The sequence below is a fragment of the Lactuca sativa genome, chromosome 2 (assembly GCF_002870075.4).
Source record: "Lactuca sativa cultivar Salinas chromosome 2, Lsat_Salinas_v11, whole genome shotgun sequence".
Classification (NCBI taxonomy): Eukaryota; Viridiplantae; Streptophyta; class Magnoliopsida; order Asterales; family Asteraceae; genus Lactuca; species Lactuca sativa.
In genome coordinates, this window is record NC_056624.2 from 43625145 (window position 1) to 43645626 (window position 20482).

Consider the following 20482-nt stretch of genomic DNA (forward strand, 5'->3'; position numbering starts at 1 on the left):
AGTCAAAAAACCCTATTCCCTCCATGGACTCTCGAGAAGCTTATCAAAGAAGCCATCGAGACCACCAACATCCTCTGGCTTGAACCTATGATCTCCTTGGACAGGGTTAATTCTGTCAACTCTCAGTTCGACATGCCCTTGACCGGAAAGGGCTTCATATTTCATGCATTTTCCCACATTGATGAAGTCCCTTATCCTCACCCGAAGGTCGATAGGGACCTTATTGACTTCTATCTGAGGTCTGCTCAGCCTGAGTATCCAACGTGGAGTGTATAGAAGATTGTCAACGTTCAGGTCCTCAAACCCTTTCGGGAGGGAAACTTCACAAATGTCAGGTTAAAAGTATTGAGGGGGTCAGCTAAAGCCGAACATGCCATTTCACTCGCTGATCTTCCTAACCTGAATCCACACGATTGGATCATCCTGCATAACATCCTCCTCACCAATGAAGCTGAGTATGGGCCGATCATAGATCACTTCAACAGGATGTTGGCTTGCTACGTCATGGAGGTTGCTAAGATGGATCAGGAAATTGCTAGTGTATTCAAGAAGAAGCCCAACATCTCCCCAATTGGTTCTGCAAGTGATTTGAATAAAATGCAGATGGGGAGGATCGATCCAAAGCGAAACTCAGTCATGTTCACTAGGAATGAAGGCCAAAAATGTCTGGTCGTCTTGGCTGACAAGCATCTATATACCACTTCGTGATTGGAACATGTTCTGGGGATCATTAATAGAGGCAAGCAGAATTCTGAAGATGACAAAAAGTATTTCAATGATATGATCCAGTGGTACATTCGTTTCAGACAAACCATTCTTTCCATCATTCCTTGTCTGTTCGATACCACGAAGAAAGTTCCTGCAGCAGGATCCAGCAAGCCAAAGTAGGGTCTCGCTCCAATTGACGCAAAGGGGGAGATTGTAGGATCCATTATGTGTTGCGTCTTGGGCTCGGTCCTTAGTCCAATTTTGTATCCGGATTGGGCCTGTCCATCTGTGATTTATTTATTAGGGTTTAGTATTTATAGATGCTTGCATGCATCTTTGTATGAAAGATTTTGGAGTCGATCATTCATAGCAAATACCTTTTATCGATTATAACCCTAAAAAGCCTCTACAGCGGAAGTTCTTAATCGAGCTCTGCTGAGGCATGAAGCTATTGAATCATTCAACTTATTTTGATTCATTCTCATGTTTGAGATTTCTGTTTGCATTATTCTGATTAACCTGTATAAGATCTAAACGATTAAAGAATTTTTTCAACTCATCAGGAAGCAGTTTTGGCAGTAGCAAAACTCCAACTATATTCACAAAGAAAAAGCTTACAATAAAATGGCAAAATCTAGTTCGCAAGCAAATCCTAAACAGTGTTCACACTGTCATTCGTGTTGTTCCTAAACACAAAAGGAAAGTTTCGCTCACAAATCATCACCTTCTAAGAAATTCGATACTCATCACTCTCAATCCATGAAAGCTTCTGCCAAAGATCTAAATGATCTCAAAGGAAAGGGAAACATGTTCTCAGATTCTGAAGTTCCAACAAAGAGGTCAACAACTGACCCTAGGAATGATAACAAAAATGTCATCAAAATCGAAACCAAACTAACTCTAATAAGACGAAAATCAAAGTTTTCATAATAAAGAAAAAGGACGAAAGCACTTTGATTAAACAAACTTATATGGTTGATCGCTCCTTTACTTTTCCACTTTTTGTAAAGGGCTTAGAAGGATCCAAGAAACTTTGGGTTTCTAAATCTACTTAATTTTTGCAGGTTATGCGTGACGAGCAGTTCGAAAATGAATGGTATATTGACAGTGGATGCTCATGTCACATGACGTGAAGAAAGGAAGAGGTGAGGGAGTTTCTTGCTTTGAAAGATGAGGGAAATGTACAGTATGGCAACAACTCCTTTGGAACAATCAAAGGCTATGGGATGACATCGAACGAAGATTTCTCAATAAGAAAAGTGGTTATGTGGATGGACTACAACACAACCTGATTAGTGTTTCTCAATTGGTTGTGGGAACAAGGTTGAAAGGAAGTTTTGATGACGAAGCTTCTGAGATTATAGAGAAGGGAACGAATGCTGTTCTTTTAAAGTCTCCAAGGAAGAGCGAAATGTATCCTCAAAATTTGAACCCGATAAGAGGAAAACTTGTTGTATGCCTACTAACGAAAGCTTACTCCAATGATAGCTAGCTATGGAACAGACGACTTTCGCACCTAAATTTCAACGATATCAACAAGCCCGTGCTTGGTGATCATATGTGAGGGCTTCCTCTACTAAATTTTGATAAGTATCATTTATGCACATCATGTGAAATGGGGAAGCAAAGTATGAAAAGCCATCCCACTCGAGTAAACACGAAAATCATCGAATCTTTAGAACTTCTAGACGTATACCATTGTGGACCTTCTGCAATCGAAAGTGTTTGCTGTATTAAGTATATACTAGTTATAGTTGATGATTTTTCACGTTTCACTTGGGTGTTCTTTCTTAAACAGAAATCTAAGGCAAATCCTACACTCAAAATTTTTATCAAGAAAGTTGAGATTCAGCTGCGAAAGTTGGTTCACAATATTTGCAGCGATAGTGGACTGGAATTCAAAAATCATGACTTCGAATAATTTTTGGCTGATAAAGGAGTCACATACAGCTTCTCGGCTGCTTATATTCCACGACGAAATGGCGTAGTCGAAAGACAGAATCGTTCTTTGTGTGAAGCTGCTCGAACAATTCTTACTTTCGCTTCGCTCCCTCTGTATTTCTGGGCTGATGCTATTGCAACTGCATGCTTTTCCCAAAACATATTCTTTTAGAACAAGCAATTCAATCTTACTCCATATGAAGTCTTTAACAATCACAAACCTAACGTTAAGTTTTTCCACGTATTTGCTTCCAGGTGTTTCATCTTCAATTCCATGGAAAACCGGAACAAATTTGTTGCAAAAGCTAATGAAGGTATATTCTTGGGGTATTCGCTAAATTCCAAGGCATTTAGGGTTCTCAACAAACGAACAAAGAAGATAAACGAGACTTACTATGTCACGTTTGATGATAACTATCTAAAGAAAACTCATCAAAACGAAAGTCTATATGAGGAGAACTTCCCAAAGCCAAGTTCGTTAACGGTTCCTATTTCAACTCTTTATGATGAGTGTATACTTCTATTCCATGAACCAGAAAAAGCCATATCCTCTGAATCTAAAGTAGCAGACAATAAAGAAGATGAGTTCAAGAAAATCATCGACGATGCTGTGAAAAATATGGCAAATGAACCTCCCACTTCAAGCGAATCTCCAAGTTCGAACGAACCTCCAAGTTCAAGCAAAACAATAACAAAAAACACACAATTGCATGGGGAGGTTTCGTCTTCGTCTTCTAAACCTGATGTGCCATTCGAGGGGGAGAATCCATTTTCCAAACATTACCCCTGAACATCCAATTAAGGGGGAGAACTTTGAACCTAAGGGGGAAGAATTATCATCATTCGAGGGGTAGAATAAAGAAGCGAATGATGATTCGGATGTACAATCTAAATTCAAAGAAGTAAATGTTGAACTGGATCGTTCTTATGATCCAATTTATCCTCCACTAACGAAATGGACCAGAGATCACCCAAAAGCTCAAGTCATAGGTGAATAGTTTGTAGGTGTCGTCACACGATCTCAGCTAAAAGCGAAGCAAAATGAATTATTCTCTAAGGTGGAATTTTGTATGTTCAACTCATTTGTTTCTAAGGTCGAACCTAAAACCGTCAACATAGCTCCTGATCATTCTAATTCGGTGCAATCGATGCAAGACAAACCCAATGAGTTTGAGCGAAACAAGGTCTGGAGATTAATACCACCTCCACCAGATGCATTAGTTGTTGGTTTAAAATGGGTTTTTCGTAATAAGGTGGATAAAGAATGTAATGTGATAAGAAATAAGGCGAGGCTAGTATTCAAGGGATATTGTTAGGAAAAAGGAATCGATTATGAAGAAACCTTCACTCCAGTAGCAAGGTTAGAATTTATTCGTATCTTTCTGGCATATGCAGCACACAAGAATTTTGAGGTGTTTCTAATGGACGTCAAGCGTGCTTTCCTCTATGAAGAACTGGAAGAGACTGTATATGTTGAGCAACCACCTGGTTTTGTGAACGAGAAATTTCCCAATCACTGCTACATTTTGGACAAAGCAGTTTATGGTCTAAAGCAAGCACCTAGAGCCTGGTATGAAACCCTAACTCGTTTTCTTAAAATGTCAAACTTCAAGCAAGGTTCGGTTAACCCAAAATTCTTTCGCAAGAAAGAGGGTGACCACCTAACGATTGTCCAAATTTATGTTGATGACATCATGTTTGGTTCTACAAATTCTAGATTAACAGCTGAGTTTCGCAAGTTGATGGAAACTAAATTTGAGATGAGTTCAATGGGTCCAATTAACTTTTCCCTTGGACTGAATATCAGACATGGTCCAGAAGCCATTTTCATAAATCAGGAGGCTTACACCAAAACATTAATGGCGAAGTTTGGCATGATGGGAGATTCAAGAGTGAAAGTTCCAATGGCATTCGGAACAAAATTGACACCATATCTGGAAAAACCAGTTGCTGATATGACTCCGTATTGTCAGATGATAGGGTTATTAATGTGTCGAACAACTAGTAGACTAGAAATTATGTTTTCTGTTTGTAATTGTGCAAAATTTTAGGCTAATCCACACGAACCTCACATGGTGGCAGTCAAGAACATCTTCAGATACTAGAAACCAACCTCATCTCTTGGCATATGGTATCCAACGTTCTTCGTTCAAGCATACGCAAATGTTGATCTTGGAGGATGTTGTCTAGATGGAAAAAGCACTACTGGCGGGTGTCAATTTCTTGAAGGCAAACTCGTCAGTTGGTAGTCCAAGAAACATGCGTATGTATCCCTATCTACAGCCTAAGTTGAGTATATAACTGCTGCATCTTGTGCTTCGTAGGTCATTTGGATTCAAAGCCAATTAAGAGACTATGACCTAAACATTAAACGAATCCCTTTACATTGTGACTCAGAAAGTGCCATTCGCATTTTTCATAATCCTGGGCAACATTCAATGACAAAACATATTGCACTGAGGTATCACTTCATCAAGGATCACGTAGAAGATGGCAATGTTGAAATACAGTTCGTACGATCCTCTGATCCACTAGCTGACATATTCACTAAAGCCTTGCCTAAGGCATCATTTAATAGAGTTCTTCAAGGTTTAGGAATGATGGAAGTTGAATTTGTTCCAAAAAAACCTTCGCTTTCATGAGAATCACCTTCGTTTTTCTCTTTGTAAGTAATCGTAAAGCGAAATGAGGCGAACGCTCGCTCTATTTTGTTTCTAATTATTTCGGGACACAAAATGGACCGAACTCTAGCTACAATTCGCTTCATGCATTCTCTATAAGCGAACTCTCAGCGGATTAATCCATTTACTCGTTTGTTTGGAACTCCTATATCCTTTTGTACTTTATGTATACAATTTCGTTTAAGCATATCTTATATATCTGTTTTTATTTCTTTTTCAGAAAAACCATAATCCGAAAATATTTTACTTTATTTTTTAATTCGTTATTTTTCAGAAAATTCAAAAATATTATCTTTTGTAGTTAGTTTTATTTCATTTTTTTTTTCACAAAAATTTAAAAATACCAAAAATATACAATATTGAAACTTTTACAACATATGTCCAGAGTTACTCTAATTCGCTTAATGGGGCAGGTATAAACTTCTTTATCTATGTATTAGCTAAGTGTCGCTAGAAGAATGTTGTTGTATGCTCTCTAAAGCCTCAACGACTCTATGTTAAGCCTTACTGATTCGATATGTACAAATCGTTTCTTCCCAATCAGGCTGCTACATTCACATTAGTCATGAGCTACCTTACTCTTCTCATATTGAGTAAAGAGTTATCTGCATGGTCACTTTCGCATTGCAGAGGTACTTTTGTTTCTTAAACCACCTCAATACTTTTCTTCATCAACTTTGTTTCATAAGCGTGACCCTTGAGACTTTTAGCATTTACCACTAAGGTTTATGGTCAAACAACATCTATGTCGATGATCTTAGTTTTGTTTACCACGTACTAAGTGAGACCCAAACTCCAAGACCACAACGAATTGACGGTGAACCATTAAAAGTTATAGCTTTTCACCCATGATTTAACGAGAGCCATTATGGTTTGTTCCCTGAAATTTCTTTTATTTTTTACGAGATCTTTATGGAATTTTTTAAAACTAAGACGTTTCTTTCCAAAAGATCAAGTTTCATTTTTTTAGATTTCTAAAATTTTCCCAAGTCACTATGAAATTATCAAACCTACTTTTTGTCAAAGGCTACACTGGCCGCACAAGTACTTCATCCAACTTTTGTTCTTATATCAATTTCTTACATTGGTTGAAGCGAAAGCAACCCTAAAAGCCTTAATTAAAAGATGCCTTTCAATGTTTCTGAGCCAACATTTGACCGTACTTCAACGGGAAACCACACAGACATTTCTTAGAGTCTCTTGACATTGAAAGAAGAGATTCGTGCCCGGGATCATTAGTTTGATGTCTCTAATGACAACACTTAAATCCCACAGATATCACTTGTTTTATTTCTTTCTCTTTGGCACACCCTTGCACGGAAGTCTATTGATTTTCCGAAAGTCTTGTTCATGGTGGTTATGGCTCTTTCGGTTTAAAAGACCTTATGTTGTCTCGCTTTTATTTAAGCTTATTCAAGGCGAAATGTGCTTTGCTTATTGACTTGGAATATGAAGCGTTAAGGGAAATATGAAGAGGCAGAGTAGTGGATAAGATTTCAAATAAAAGGCGCGTGAATTTGAAATGTCACCATTCGTCACGCCGCCTGACACATTTTCCGGGGAAGCAGTTGTTATATCACACCTTTTTCGGCATTATGTATGGGACCTTTATCCGATCGACGATTCGATTCTCTGTGTTGGGCAATTGTATAAAAGGGTTATCAATCATTACGTTCTATTTTACCACTTTCAAATACTTTCAAAAACCCTAAAAATCAATTTTCCTTGTTCATATTCTCCAAGTAACAACAAAAATGGCCGACTCTTCCTATGTTCAAGATCAAATCGCTCAATCCTGTTTTCTCTCAATCAAGCCAAACTAAAATATGATCTTGGATCTTGCACCATTAAAATACGATTCCTATGTGCTGCCTATAGTGGAATGTCTCATGACTGTTGGTCACTGCCCTAACCATGGTCGAGTTCGTTCAAATGTCAATGCTTTCTAAGGCTTATTCCACTATGACGAACCAGAGGGAAGCGGAGAAGATCATCTTCGACATCCTTGACAAGAAAGCTTCGATTTCAAAAGCTCGATTTTGCTCACTCCTATGGTTAACTTACGATGACTACATGGTCAACCCAGAGTCAATCACTACTGCTCAAATCATCGCGATGTTTTATCACACGGGGTATGCTGACATTCACCACAATCACAAATTTCAAGACATCTTCTCTCCCACCTCAATGGAACGGTTTGTTTACTTGTAACATCCCAAGTTCAGGAGTGTAAATTTAGGGTTCAAAGTGTAAGTATGAAAACGGAACTCGGCGAGTCCATGGGTGGACTCGGCGAGTAGGGTCGCGACTGTAATCGTGTGTTAAGTGGCCAACTCAGCGAGTCAGAGGCTGGACTCGACGAGTAGGCGCTGAGTGGAGAAAACCCTAATTTCGGAGGATGAGCCCTATATAAAGGACATTATACCCTATCCCCAGCCTCTTTACCCTCTCTTGAAGTCCAGAAAACCCTAAGACGCGATTGTGAGGGATTTGAGTGCATTTGAACCTTGGAGAAGAGATTTTGGAAAAGATCTTGGAGAGTTAGGAGGCTTGGAGCAAGGGGCTTAGCTAAGATTTGGATTTCTCTTCTGTTTGGGCTTCCTTTTGAGGTATTACTTCGTTTCTTGGGTTGTTATTCAGCTAGATTCATCATTTTGGGATGTTTGGAAAGTTTAGGTTGTGGTATTTCGAGTTTGAAGGTTAGATCTGAGGTTGCTACCTCAGATCTGTAATGGAGAAGGTCTAGAATGCATTAAAGTCCCGGTTCTTGAGTGTTTGGTGAAGTCATCTTGTCCCAAACCCTAGCCCTAGAGTGTATAATGCCTAGATCTCTTTGGATTCACGTAAAGTTTGCCACTTTACGTGATGGATGGGTTGTAGAAGGGTAGATCTACGTTTTGGATCAACTGCATGGCTTGGAAGGCTTCTGTATGGGTTAAGATCTAGAGGCACTCGGCGAGTCACAAAGGTGTACTCGGCGAGTTGTTTGAAGATGGACTGGAACTCGGCGAGTTGGAAGAACAACTCGACGAGTAGGTTGAAGATAGCCTTGGACTTGGCGAGTCTATTCTTGGACTTGGCGAGTCTGGTTGTGAGGTCCAAACTTCTTCTGGTCGAGCCATGAATGAGTGAGTCAAGGGAGGACTCGGTGAGTTGAGTGCGAGGGGACTCAGAGTCATGGGACTCGGCCAGTCTCGGGGTGACTCGGCGAGTCAAGTCGCGAATTGGGGAAGTTCTGAGCATGAGGACTCGACGAGTCATCGGGTTGACTCGGCGAGTAGAGTCAGTCGGGAGGTTGACTTTGACCAAGGGTTGACCATTTGACTTCCAGGGACATTTTGGTAAATGTTGGCATTTGTTTTGAGTTCGGTGTTGGTGTTGACTAGTGGTGGAGATCGTATCAGTGGTCAGAGCATCTTGGTCTTATCTTTCAGTTGGCAGTTGTAAGGTGAGTTATACAGACGTGGGGTGATTGGTTGTGGAATGCCCGGAATCGGGTTGGGATTGAGTATGTAGGATGGAGATAGAGTTCAGAACCCCTAGAGGGCTAGAACAATATGCATGGGAGAGTTTTCCGGAGGGATAACTCGGGATGATGAATGCTAGTTGAGCGGTCCGGATACACTGAAGGCCGGTAAGCGTACCAGTTAGGCCGAAGGCTCGGAGAACGGTCTAGCCAGGCTGAAGGCCCTGGAGGGCGGTCCAGATCTACTGAAGGTTCTGAGGGTGGTCCATATTGGCTGAATGCCTGGTAAGGCGGTCCAGTCATGCTGAAGACTCTACATGTGTTGATAGATCGGTACGAGGAAATGGATTGAGTATGTCGCGATGTGATAGCATCAGAAGGTGTGGCCCTAAATATTTATCATAAGTAGTGGAGGTAGTGCATGGACTCGAGATTCCCTACGAGCGGATTCAGAGTATGTGTGGTGCATGGGATATCGGTTAAGCTATAAGGAAATGGTGTAGCATTGGGTAAGCACCGTGGCACTTGTGGTAATGTCAAGGTAGCCAAGTGGTTTTCCTTGGTAAGGAAAGGGAAAATAATGTAGCTCCGAGAGGGAGTGTAAGTTCACGGAAGTGAAAGCAGTAGTTCAGAGTTGTGATTGGAGTGTTCCAATTATGGTCATTGAGCAGCGGTTTGCGACAATAGTTTGGAATCATATCCGGTATGGATGCCCGCCGAGGTCACGAAAGAAATTCCGAGGGTGTAGAGCCAAGAGGCTCGAAAGGGATGTAGGGATGGAGTCTTGGATTCCCAGCTGGATTTTAATCAAGCATTTGTGCGTGTAGTGGTAATTCATCCTGGGGGATGTTTAGAGGTGTCGTCAGTGCATCGGGTTTTTCCAACCCGAGGATGTTAGAACCAGTCCGACAAGGGTGTGAGATTGCGGAGGAGAACTCATGGGAGTTGCTCTGAGACTGAAGGATGTGTCCTTCTGTCAACCTGGAGTGGATAGAGTTGGACTCAGGTCGGGATTCCGGTGGTTCATGGTTATTTCTAGCTCATATGGGTCGAGTGATTGTCGTGATTTAGAGCGGTGACGTATCATGGAGTGATTCTCAGTAATAAGTGTGGATAAGGCTGGTGGCCGACTTGAAGCGGTGGTCGGAACACCGCGAGAAGAAAAATTAGGTTTTGGATTTCGGTGGTTGTGCCTTGAGGAATCTGGTCTGGTTAATGCCAGGTGGTGCATTGCGGGAGTAGTTCTGGAGTTGAGTTGCATCAGGCTTCGAGGACAAAGCCTAATTTAAGTGGGGGAGAATTGTAACATCCCAAGTTCAGGAGTGTAAATTCAGGGTTAAAAGTGTAAGTATGAAAAGGGAAATCGACGAGTCCATGGGTGGACTCGGCTAGTAGGGTCGCGACTCTGGTCGCGTGTTAAGTGGCCAACTCGGCGAGTCAGAGGCTGGACTCGGCGAGTAGGCTCTAAGTGGAGAAAACCCTAATTTTAGAGGATGAGCCATATATAAAGGACATTATACCCTCTCCCCAGCCTCTTTACCCTCTCTTGAAGTCCAGAAAACCCTAAGACGCGATTATGAGGGATTTGAGTGCATTTGAACCTTGGAGAAGATATTTTGGAAAAGATCTTGGAGAGTTAGGAAGCTTGGAGCAAGGGGCTTTGCTTAGACTCGAATTTCTCTTTTTTTTGGGCTTCCTTTTGAGGTATTACTTCGTTTCTTGGGTTGTTATTCAGCTAGATTCATCATTTTGGGATGTGTGGAAAGTTTAGGTTGTGGTATTTCGAGTTTGAAGGTTAGATCTGAGGTTGCTACCTCAGATCTGGAATGGCGAAGGTCTAGAATGCATTAAAGTCCCTATTCTTGAGTGTTTGGTGAAGTCATCTTGTCCCAAACCCTAGCCCTAGAGTGTATAATGCCTAGATCTCTTTGGATTCACGTAAAGTTTGCCACTTTACGTGATGGATGGGTTGTAGAAGGGTAGATCTACGTTTTGGATCAACTGCATGGCTTGGAAGGCTTCTGTATGGGTTAAGATCTAGAGGCACTCGGCGAGTCACAAAGGTGTACTCGGCGAGTTGTTTGAAGATGGACTGGAACTCGGCGAGTTGGAAGAACAACTCGGCGAGTAGGTTGAAGATAGCCTTGGACTCGGCGAGTCTGTTCTTGGACTTGGCGAGTCTGGTCGTGAGGTCCAAACTTCTTCATGTCGAGCCATGAATCAGTGAGTCAAGGGAGGACTCGGTGAGTTGAGTGCGAGGGGACTCAGAGTCATGGGACTCGGCGAGTCTCGGGGTGACTCGGCGAGTCAAGTCGCGAATTGGGGAAGTTCTGAGCATGAGGACTCGACGAGTCATCGGGTTAACTCGGCGAGTAGAGTCAGTCGGGAGGTTGACTTTGACCAAGGGTTGACCATTTGACGTCCAGGGACATTTTGGTAATTGTTGGCATTTGTTTTGAGATCAGTGTTGGTGTTGGCTAGTGGTGGAGATCGTATCAGTGGTCAGAGCATCTTGGTCTTATCTTTCAGTTGGCAGTTGCAAGGTGAGTTATCCTCACTATATCAACAGGTTCTAAGGCACCAAGGCCGACCCTTTTATTGGACTGAGATCCGGGTATCGTTGTTATGTTATTGCTTTGCTATGTTTGCGTCCTGGTAGTTAGTATGGTATTATGTTAGAGACCTGGTTAAGGTTGGTATCCAGGTATATAGGATGATGCTATGCTAGTGACCGGTTAGGTCGGTATCCTGGTTAGGAGGATGTTATGTTATGTGATATGTTAGATCGGTTGATTGAATGTAAATTGTTATATGCTTGAATGTTTATGTGCACATGGTTGTTGGACTGGGGTGGGTTGAGGCGGGTCCTGATTTGTGTTGTAGGCCAACATACCCAGGGCGGACCCGTTATCCCGAAGGCCCAGCGAGTGGTCCAGATAGGTTGTAGGCCCCAAGAGGGCGGACCAGACATGCCGAGGCTTGGACAGTGGACCAGGCCGACTGAAGGCCCGGTGCGGGCGGACCAGTCATACTGTAGACTCAGAGAGTGGACCAGGTGGATTGAAGGCCCGGTGCGGGCGGACCAATCACATTTTAGACTCGATGTATATGGCTAGACTTGGAGGGTGGACCAGGTGGACTATTGGCCGGTGCGGCAGACCAGTCACACAGTAGACCCGAAGTGCATGACTGTTCTGTGTTCTGATATGACATGGCATATTATGCGTGTATGGTATATGTGGTTGGTATTTTAGGGGTATCTCACTAAGCTTTCGGGCTTACAGTTGTGGTTTAATGTTTTTCAGGTTCTTCAGGAGACCGTGGCAAGGCAAAGGCGTGATCGTACCGCTCCTCATGATTATGTTTTATGATGTGATTCTGGGAAGACTCTGATAATAATTGTATTGAAAACCTTTTTGTATTAAGATTAAGAAAACGGGTTGTTTTTGAAAAGCTAAAATTGTTTTGGAAATTTTATGGTCGTTACATTACTCTTCTCTTTAAAGCCTTTTCTGATAGAGTTGTTGGGTTGCACTGTGCAAGCAAACTGTTTATGACAATCCTTTATGGCCTCTACCATGTGACTGACCTTGACGACAGCTCAATATTGTGGGCTCAATTAGTATAGAGTATGAACTCTTCTTCAAGACACAGTGAAGAAGAGAGATAACTCCTAAGATGTTTCAGTCATGGAGGATTCGTTGAAGGCCTCTATCACCACATTCCACACAATTAAAATCATCATAGCAGACAACTCCAAATTTTCCTTCATAGGATCGATTCGTGAATCCATGTTTTTAAGCCTGTCTGGGGCAACTACTATTTTTAAGTCCTACAGGACGAAACCAGGTTTCAGACCAAGAGAGATAACTCCTAAGATGCGAAAATCTTTGGACGATGCTGATAAACCCAAAAAGGGAGGAAAGAAGGGAGATAAGAATAAAGGGGTTTTTGAAGGTCCATCAACACAAGTTTCCAACCCAATAAGCGAAAGACCCAAGGTGCAGCTCCTTCCACTCCAAAGAAGCAAAAGTTAAGAAAGATGACTATGCAGACTAGCACCTCTTCCTCAAGCGATTCTAATTATGTTCCTAAGGGGACTACTATTGAAGAATCAAGCGAAAGTGAAGACTCCCAATCTGAGGATACGCTCCATGGTAATTCGCCTCCACCATCACCAACAATAGAGGTAAATCTTAATGATAAGATTCCAACTCCACCTCCTTCTCCCACTCACACCTCCATTGCCATTACTATCACACCTTGTCCACCTCCTGTATCTACTCAATCAAACTGAACTATATCTCAACCACCAGTTACTACTATTATTTCTCAAATAGTCACTGCTGGCCCTCCACCCATTTCCTCTCAACCACAATCAACTATTTCTATTTCCTCCCTTATTGTGACAACCCGAAACTTTTTCCGTATTCTGTTATGCATTTCCGTTAATGAAATTTCAGATCCGTTAACTTTTTGTCAAAATTTTGGGTTTAGTAAAATAATCTAGTTATGCTTAAATAAATTGTTTACGAGTCGAAACCAAAAATCGTGCATGAACCTGAAAATCTCGAAAATCAACATTTTTGGTCTAAAGGGGATTACAACCGTAAACTAGGTTTACCACCGTAAACTCGTTTACGGCCGTAAACTCGTTTACGGTCGTAAACTGGTTTACAAACGTAAACCCTGTTTATGGTCAGTGATGAGTGGCCCCCACTTTCACCCTATAAATACGATGCCTCCAACTTCTTTGGGATATTTTTCTGGCCGTATTCTCTCCTCCTCTCTATAAGGTTCTTCAACTTTAAACTCTTTAAATCGCATTTAAGCTCCGGGAAACATCGAAGAACACCTTTTGGAGCACCTTGGAGCGTCTGGAATCACACCTCGCATCGAAATCAGCATTCAAAACCTTGTTTTCCAAGTTTACGGTCCGAGCTTCAAAGACCGTAAACTAAGTTCTTGAGTTTACGGCCTTAAACTCAGCCACCTGCTGAAACCGTAAACTCATTTCAGAAACCGCAAACCCATCTTCAGAGACCGTAAACTCGAGTTCTAAGGCTGTAAACTCATTCCTTCGATTCAAACATGTCTCGGTACATTCCTCAACCAAATTCAAGTGTTTTCCAACACTTTATTAATCGAAATCGCTAATTTAGATGCATATATGTATTTATTTGACAATAGGATTTCGTTAGGTGTCACGTGCAACAACTCGGGAACCTTCTTTTCAGTCAACAACTCCATGCAACAACAATGAGTTCGTACCCCCTACATTTTTCCGTATTTTAAAGGTTTTCAGGGGGGGAGGGGGGAATACAAGCTAAACATCAATGTTTTTCTTATAAGCTAAACATAAATGTTTTCAGGAATATACATAAAACTTATGTAAAATTTCATACTTTATTTCCCTTTTGTACTATGTCGAGCATAAGGGACGTTTTCACGAAAATTGCATAGTTTTGACGGATTCGATATTCGCTTCATTATTCATACAAACTATAATCGGTATAGTTGGGAATTTCTCTAAGAACATATCAAGCATGAAAACTTTCTCTACTAAACATATGCACTGGAACAGAAACTATTTACAGTTTATATCATAGCTTTATCATGATTTTTCATAACTATAATTTATCATTATACGTGGTATACACTCGGATTTCCATTACGATAGAACGCTACTACTTTACTTGTAAACTAGATTGTACGATACTGTGAGGCGCTACTTAATTACTGTAGCCTTAGGTGTACAGGGATAAATTCTACCACTGTATAACCAGAGTCTCCTGGAGGGAGAGCGTGAGGTTAGTGAATAGATCTATTTGGGACTGACAATCCCACATCTGGAGTGTTAGCTACAGTTTGGCGGGCACGCCTAAGATGTACAAATTTCCTTTAACGTCAACACCTAAAGAACGTTGGAAAGTGTTGGATTAGTGTCTAAGTCCATAACTATTTTGGTATGTACTTGACCTTATGGTGCATGGTCCTTTTGGGTTGCCTTCACCAAAGCAACTTGATAGGATGAATTATGGAGAGAAAGGATTAAATATGATTTATTAATATATTATGAGAATAATATATCAAAGGAGAAATCATATTGTTCAATTAATATTAGTCAAGAATTAATAAGAATTAAGTTTGTGGCTAAAAGAGATTAATTAAACTTAAGGGACTGGAATTGTAATTATAAGATAATTGCAATTGGGCTATGGATTACCTTATTATATAAGGTTGGATGAATTCTATGGGGAAACCCATTAGAAATCGTCCAAGGGTTATTAAAAAGGGGTTCACGGGTTGCTTAGGGCCTAAGCATCCAAATTAGGGTTTCCTTGTTAGATAACCCTAATAGCCTCACTATTTAAAGGACCCTTAAGCCTCAAAAACGTGGTGAACTTGTTCTCTAGGGTTTCCACACATTTTGGGCAGCCTCCTTCTCTTCTCCTCTTCATCCTCTTGCTCTTGGTGTTTGTGAACCATTAGAGGAGTGACATTTGTGACTCTAAGCTTTCTAAAGTCAATACAAGAAGGATTTGAGATTGTTATTGCTACATAACAATCAAGGTATGATCTAAACCCTAATTCATATGTTAATTGATTATCATATACTAGATCTAGGGTTTGAAGTCTTGGATGAATTGCATGTACAATAGAGAAACCTAGATCCAAGGATTAGGGTTTGTATGAGCACATAGGATGTTCTTATTGCTAAAACCCATTAGTGGTATCAGAGCCTTGATTGGTTTCTATTGTATTGATTCCTTGTGTATTTGTTCAAGTTGCAAAAACGTTTTTTGAGCTCCCTGCCTGATGAACTCGGCGAGTACCACAGTGTACTTGGCGAGTAGGCCTCAACTCGGCGAGTACAGTGTGGTACTCGGCGAGTTGGAGCGTCAGATGGAGCTATTTTCGGGATTTCTTGTTGTTTTACTCATAGATACTTGCCTTATCTATTTTAGATTATTAAAATCCGATTTTATACATATTTATGAGTATATCCTTGATTAAACATAAGATAATTACCAATTGATTAGATAATAACTTCCTTATATGATAAACTTTGATTATTTGTATTAATCGGGTAACTTATTTTGCAAGAAATTGAAATTAGGTCAAATATAGATAATGATAAGATTAATTGTTTAATTTATATTATTTGTTATTTGATCCTTGTGTTATGAAAAGTTTCAATTTTTCCCCTTTAGGTTTTATAGTTTAAATTTGAACTCAAAAGTTTTGGTTTGAAATTTAAATAGTTGAAACCCTAATGTTTTGAAATGTTTCAAAACTTGCCCTCATGTTTTGGAATTTAAAAGTTGATGAAAAGTTTAATTTAGGATTGTTAAATTCTAAAACCCTAGTATTGTTTTGAAAAGTTCAAATCACACCCTTATGGTTTTATTAAGTAATTAATGTGTATAATTAAAAGAGATTTAGTAAATCCATAAAGTTTTGGTGTAGAATTTAATTAAAAGTATAATTATTAAATTAGACCACCTAGTATTTTAAAAGTGTAAAGTACACCCTATACTATATATAACATTAAAAGTCTAACATTATATATATGTATGAGTAAAAGTCAGTCTTACCGTTAGTAGGCCTCATTCACAAAGCTGGTCTATAAGGGGTGTTTAAGGAAATTACCTATAAAATGGCGATTGAATGGGTATCCACTCTTACCCACCGCACTCTTGCCTAGTGGAGGGTCGTTAGCCAAACGGGTAGGATAGGACAGAAACCTTCCATTATAAGTATAATAGAGTACAAAAGTAAGTAAATGCTTTTTCAAAATTCCCAATCTTAGTTACTTTAGGCAAAAGTGAATTGATGCAATTCCATGAAATTACACTTTGTACCTTTGCGAAGATGTTAATGGAGCGTGTGTGGTAAACCGGCACACAAAATGGTTCTAAGCAAAGGTAGCAAAGGGTGTCTCAATGTTTGTCATAGTTCGGTGGAGCGTGTGTGGTTTACCGGCACATCGAATAGGTGACTGTAACATGTGAGGGCACCATGTAGATTTGCATGGTTATTCACACCCGCTTTGTGATCCTCGGCATCCCAGTCACAAACTAGAGGGGCATATCGAGATTTAAAAATGCCATTGAAAAGGTTCAATGAATCTCAAAGGATCTAGGACTTTTCAATACATTTAAGACTTAATCTGTTTTTCGTTTTTCATGGTTGAAAATTAGTGAATCGTCATTCACTTACCTTCAAATGTTCTGTAATTAGGGTTACGGCATCCCTCTCCCAAGTTGTGGAATATTGTGTTGGGTCCTAGCCTTAATATCTCATTTGGGTGATTTATTAAGGGCTCAATCAATCAACTAACTTGAATTTGTACTCTCCCGTTTTGTAGATGTCAAAGTACGACAAATATGATCTTCCTAAATCCCGTGGAACAATCATTCCACATGAAGATGATATTCCACGATTCGATCGAGGAATAAGAAATCATGCTTCACTTCCTCCTCCTCCTCCGGTTGTTCTCCCTAACCCACAAGATCGAATAATTGAAAGGTTCAATGTCACTAAAGCCCTATTGGAAATGAAACATGAAGATGGTAAACCCGTGTGTGCCCACATTCTAGGAATGAAATCACACATCGATAGGTTGATAATGTTGGGTGCGTCATTCCCGGATAAGTTGGCTGTGAACTGGATTCTGCAGTCACTTCCCGAATCATATAATGAGTTCAAAAGAAAGTATTATATGATGGATCATGACGAAAACTTCATTGACCTAACTTACATGCTCATTGCTGCTGAATCAGAAATGATTTGGCAAAGCAATGGAGCATATTTGTTGGGAAAGTCAACCAACCATGCTTCCGAGGACGTTCTAGGAGAACCGACTTGCATTTGCTGCCAAGACAAAGGGCGTTGGATACAAGTCTACCCTAAGAGCCTGAAGAGTCCAGAAGATGGGAGAGTCAAAGAGTATGGATGTGCTTCAGGTAAAATCCACTATCTAACTCCATTAATGTGACAACCCGAAATCTTCCATTCTAATCAAACCATATCAAGCCAATAGATGTAGAGTAGTTACAATGAAAATTCGGACTTATCGAATAAGTTTGGCAGTTTCAGGGTTTTACACCTAATGAGTTATTAGGAGAGTGGATGCACTAGGATTTTGTGCAACACTGTAATTCCATTACTCTAGGTCATTAGAATCCATTCCGAGAATAGAAATATTTTCTGCCAAAAATCTCAGGACTATAAATAGAATTCCGAACCAAATTGGATCATTAGTTGAATTCCATTTAGAGAAAAGCCAATTTCTCTCTCACGGATCTTCAGGTTTTCATCCCAGATTGTGAGTCCACTTTCCTAGATGTGTTTTAATACTTGTTATATGCTTAATAACATTAATTACATGTCCAAAATACAAGATCCGGGAGTTTACCGCCCAAGAACGTTCTTGGGGAGTAAACTCCCAAAATCAAGCCTAAAGGCCATCTAGTCCCATTTCTTTGTTAGGTAACTATCTTAGGATGTTATGTATGAGCCTTAGAGACTAGAAATCAATCAAAACCATATACATTTTAGGAGTTTACGGCCAAGGATATGCTCTTGGGCCGTAAACCACTTTTTCAAGGGCTAAGAGTACCCTAATCACCCCAAAGGCTTGGAATCTATTTTAGGCAAATACCTTAATGTGTTTAGGACCTAGGAAACATAAGACAAGAACAAGTATTGAAGAGTTTACGGCCAAGAGTGGTTCTTGGGCCGTAAACTCCCATAAAGGGGTCAAAAGACACCCTAGACACTTCCTTAGGCCATGAGACAATTAGGGCATGTACCTAGATGATTTTTGGACTAACTAAAACATTTAGAACCCCATGTGTGAGGGAGTTTACGGCCCAAAATGTTCCAAGGCCGTAAACTCCATAAAATAGTACCATTTGGTGCCATAAACCCTCTTTAAGCCAACTATTAAATCCTAGAATTGTTCCTAGTTGTTATAGAGACTTGAAAGAACCATAAGAACCCTCCCAAGGGAGTTTACGGCCGTAAACTCCAAGGGAAAAGGGTCTTTGGGCCGTAAACTCCCCATAGGAGTCAATATGGTACCTTAATCCCTTGTTAAGCCTAGAAACAATTCCCCTCTAGAGTTGTAGAAATTCTATGTACCATTTCATGACTTGGTTGAGAGTTTACGGCCAGGAGCTTACTCCCCTGGGCCGTAAACTCCAATGAGTATGGTCTTTTGACCTTAAACTTCCATTAGGGGCATTGCACTCCTTTGTTGCAACCCATTAGTCTCCTAGCACTTGACCAAAAGTGTTGTCCTCGCGCTTAAATGTTTATACTTGTATAGTTAGTGATTAAATCTCTAATTATTTATATACATATGTCTTCATATGTAATTAGGATCATTGTGTGTGTCTAAGTCTTCACTTGACACCAAGCACTTGTCGGATCCTTCCGTAGATAACAGCCCGTTCAATTCCAGTCACTTACTGCAGGTGAGTTCATACCCCTTAACTAATGTTTTAAACTGTTTTAAATGTTTTATGGGGGGGGGGGGGATACAAGTAGAATCATGCTACTTATTATGTCAATCACATGTGATTAGTAAGTAGGATTATATTACTTATTACATCAATCACATGTGATTAATATACAACATTCAAAAGATTTGGCTACTTATTAGCCGTTTTACCAAACAGTTTCCTTCAAATGATTTTTATAAACATTTTATATGTTTCAAACTAATTATTACACTGTACCTCTTACTCTGTATTTTACCTTTCAAACTTATTTACAACTGTGTCTCAAACAAATGTTTCCTTATACTCAAAACTGTTTTATCATACTTATGCCTTCAAATTGTTTTGCAGATCGACATCAAGTCGATCTTTTCTTAAAATGACATTTATGTTTCAAATGTCTTACAAAATTTATTTATGCTTTTATATTATAAATTGCATGCCTCTATATGTATAGTTATATAAGAAATGTTTAAAAGACTTAGGAAGACTATCCACCCTATTTCCTTTTCGCGCCTTGAGATGTGGTCTGGTGGGATATTGGGTATTCGTCCGAAAGTCGTTTAAATATTAGTTATATATCATATGTACATATATAGTCATAAAAGGTCTTTCCAATTTCATCCTATGCCCTTGGGTAGCAAGGGTATACATCCATGTCCATACGTACCACTTAGATTACTAGCAAGCTACCATATGGGTAGTTCAGGAAGATACTAGAACCATTACTAGAACGTGATATCATACAACGAGTCAGTTCATTCACGAGTCAATACTTTCTAGAACATTACTGTACATTACATATACGACTATATTAGGATGAGAACATATACAACTATACTAGAACGTTTACATTACCATACTTGCTAGATAGAGAGAGCACACATTACAGCTAGCACACGTAGAACCTTATAGTACTCTACTATAATATTTACATGATTATACTTATAGGATTACTTTTGCATAGATATATCAGGAGGAGTCCTATTACATTTTTTATGAATCGACTTTGTTATCAAATCCTCATTCTTACCTTTACCTTGTGATACAATCACATATTCGACGAGATAGAATGGATTTATTATCCTTGTACCAAAGGATACGATTGGGGGATTGACCATTCCTAGAATCTCTGTTAGCTACAGAGGTAAAAGCACATCCATGGATGTCAAACGGTT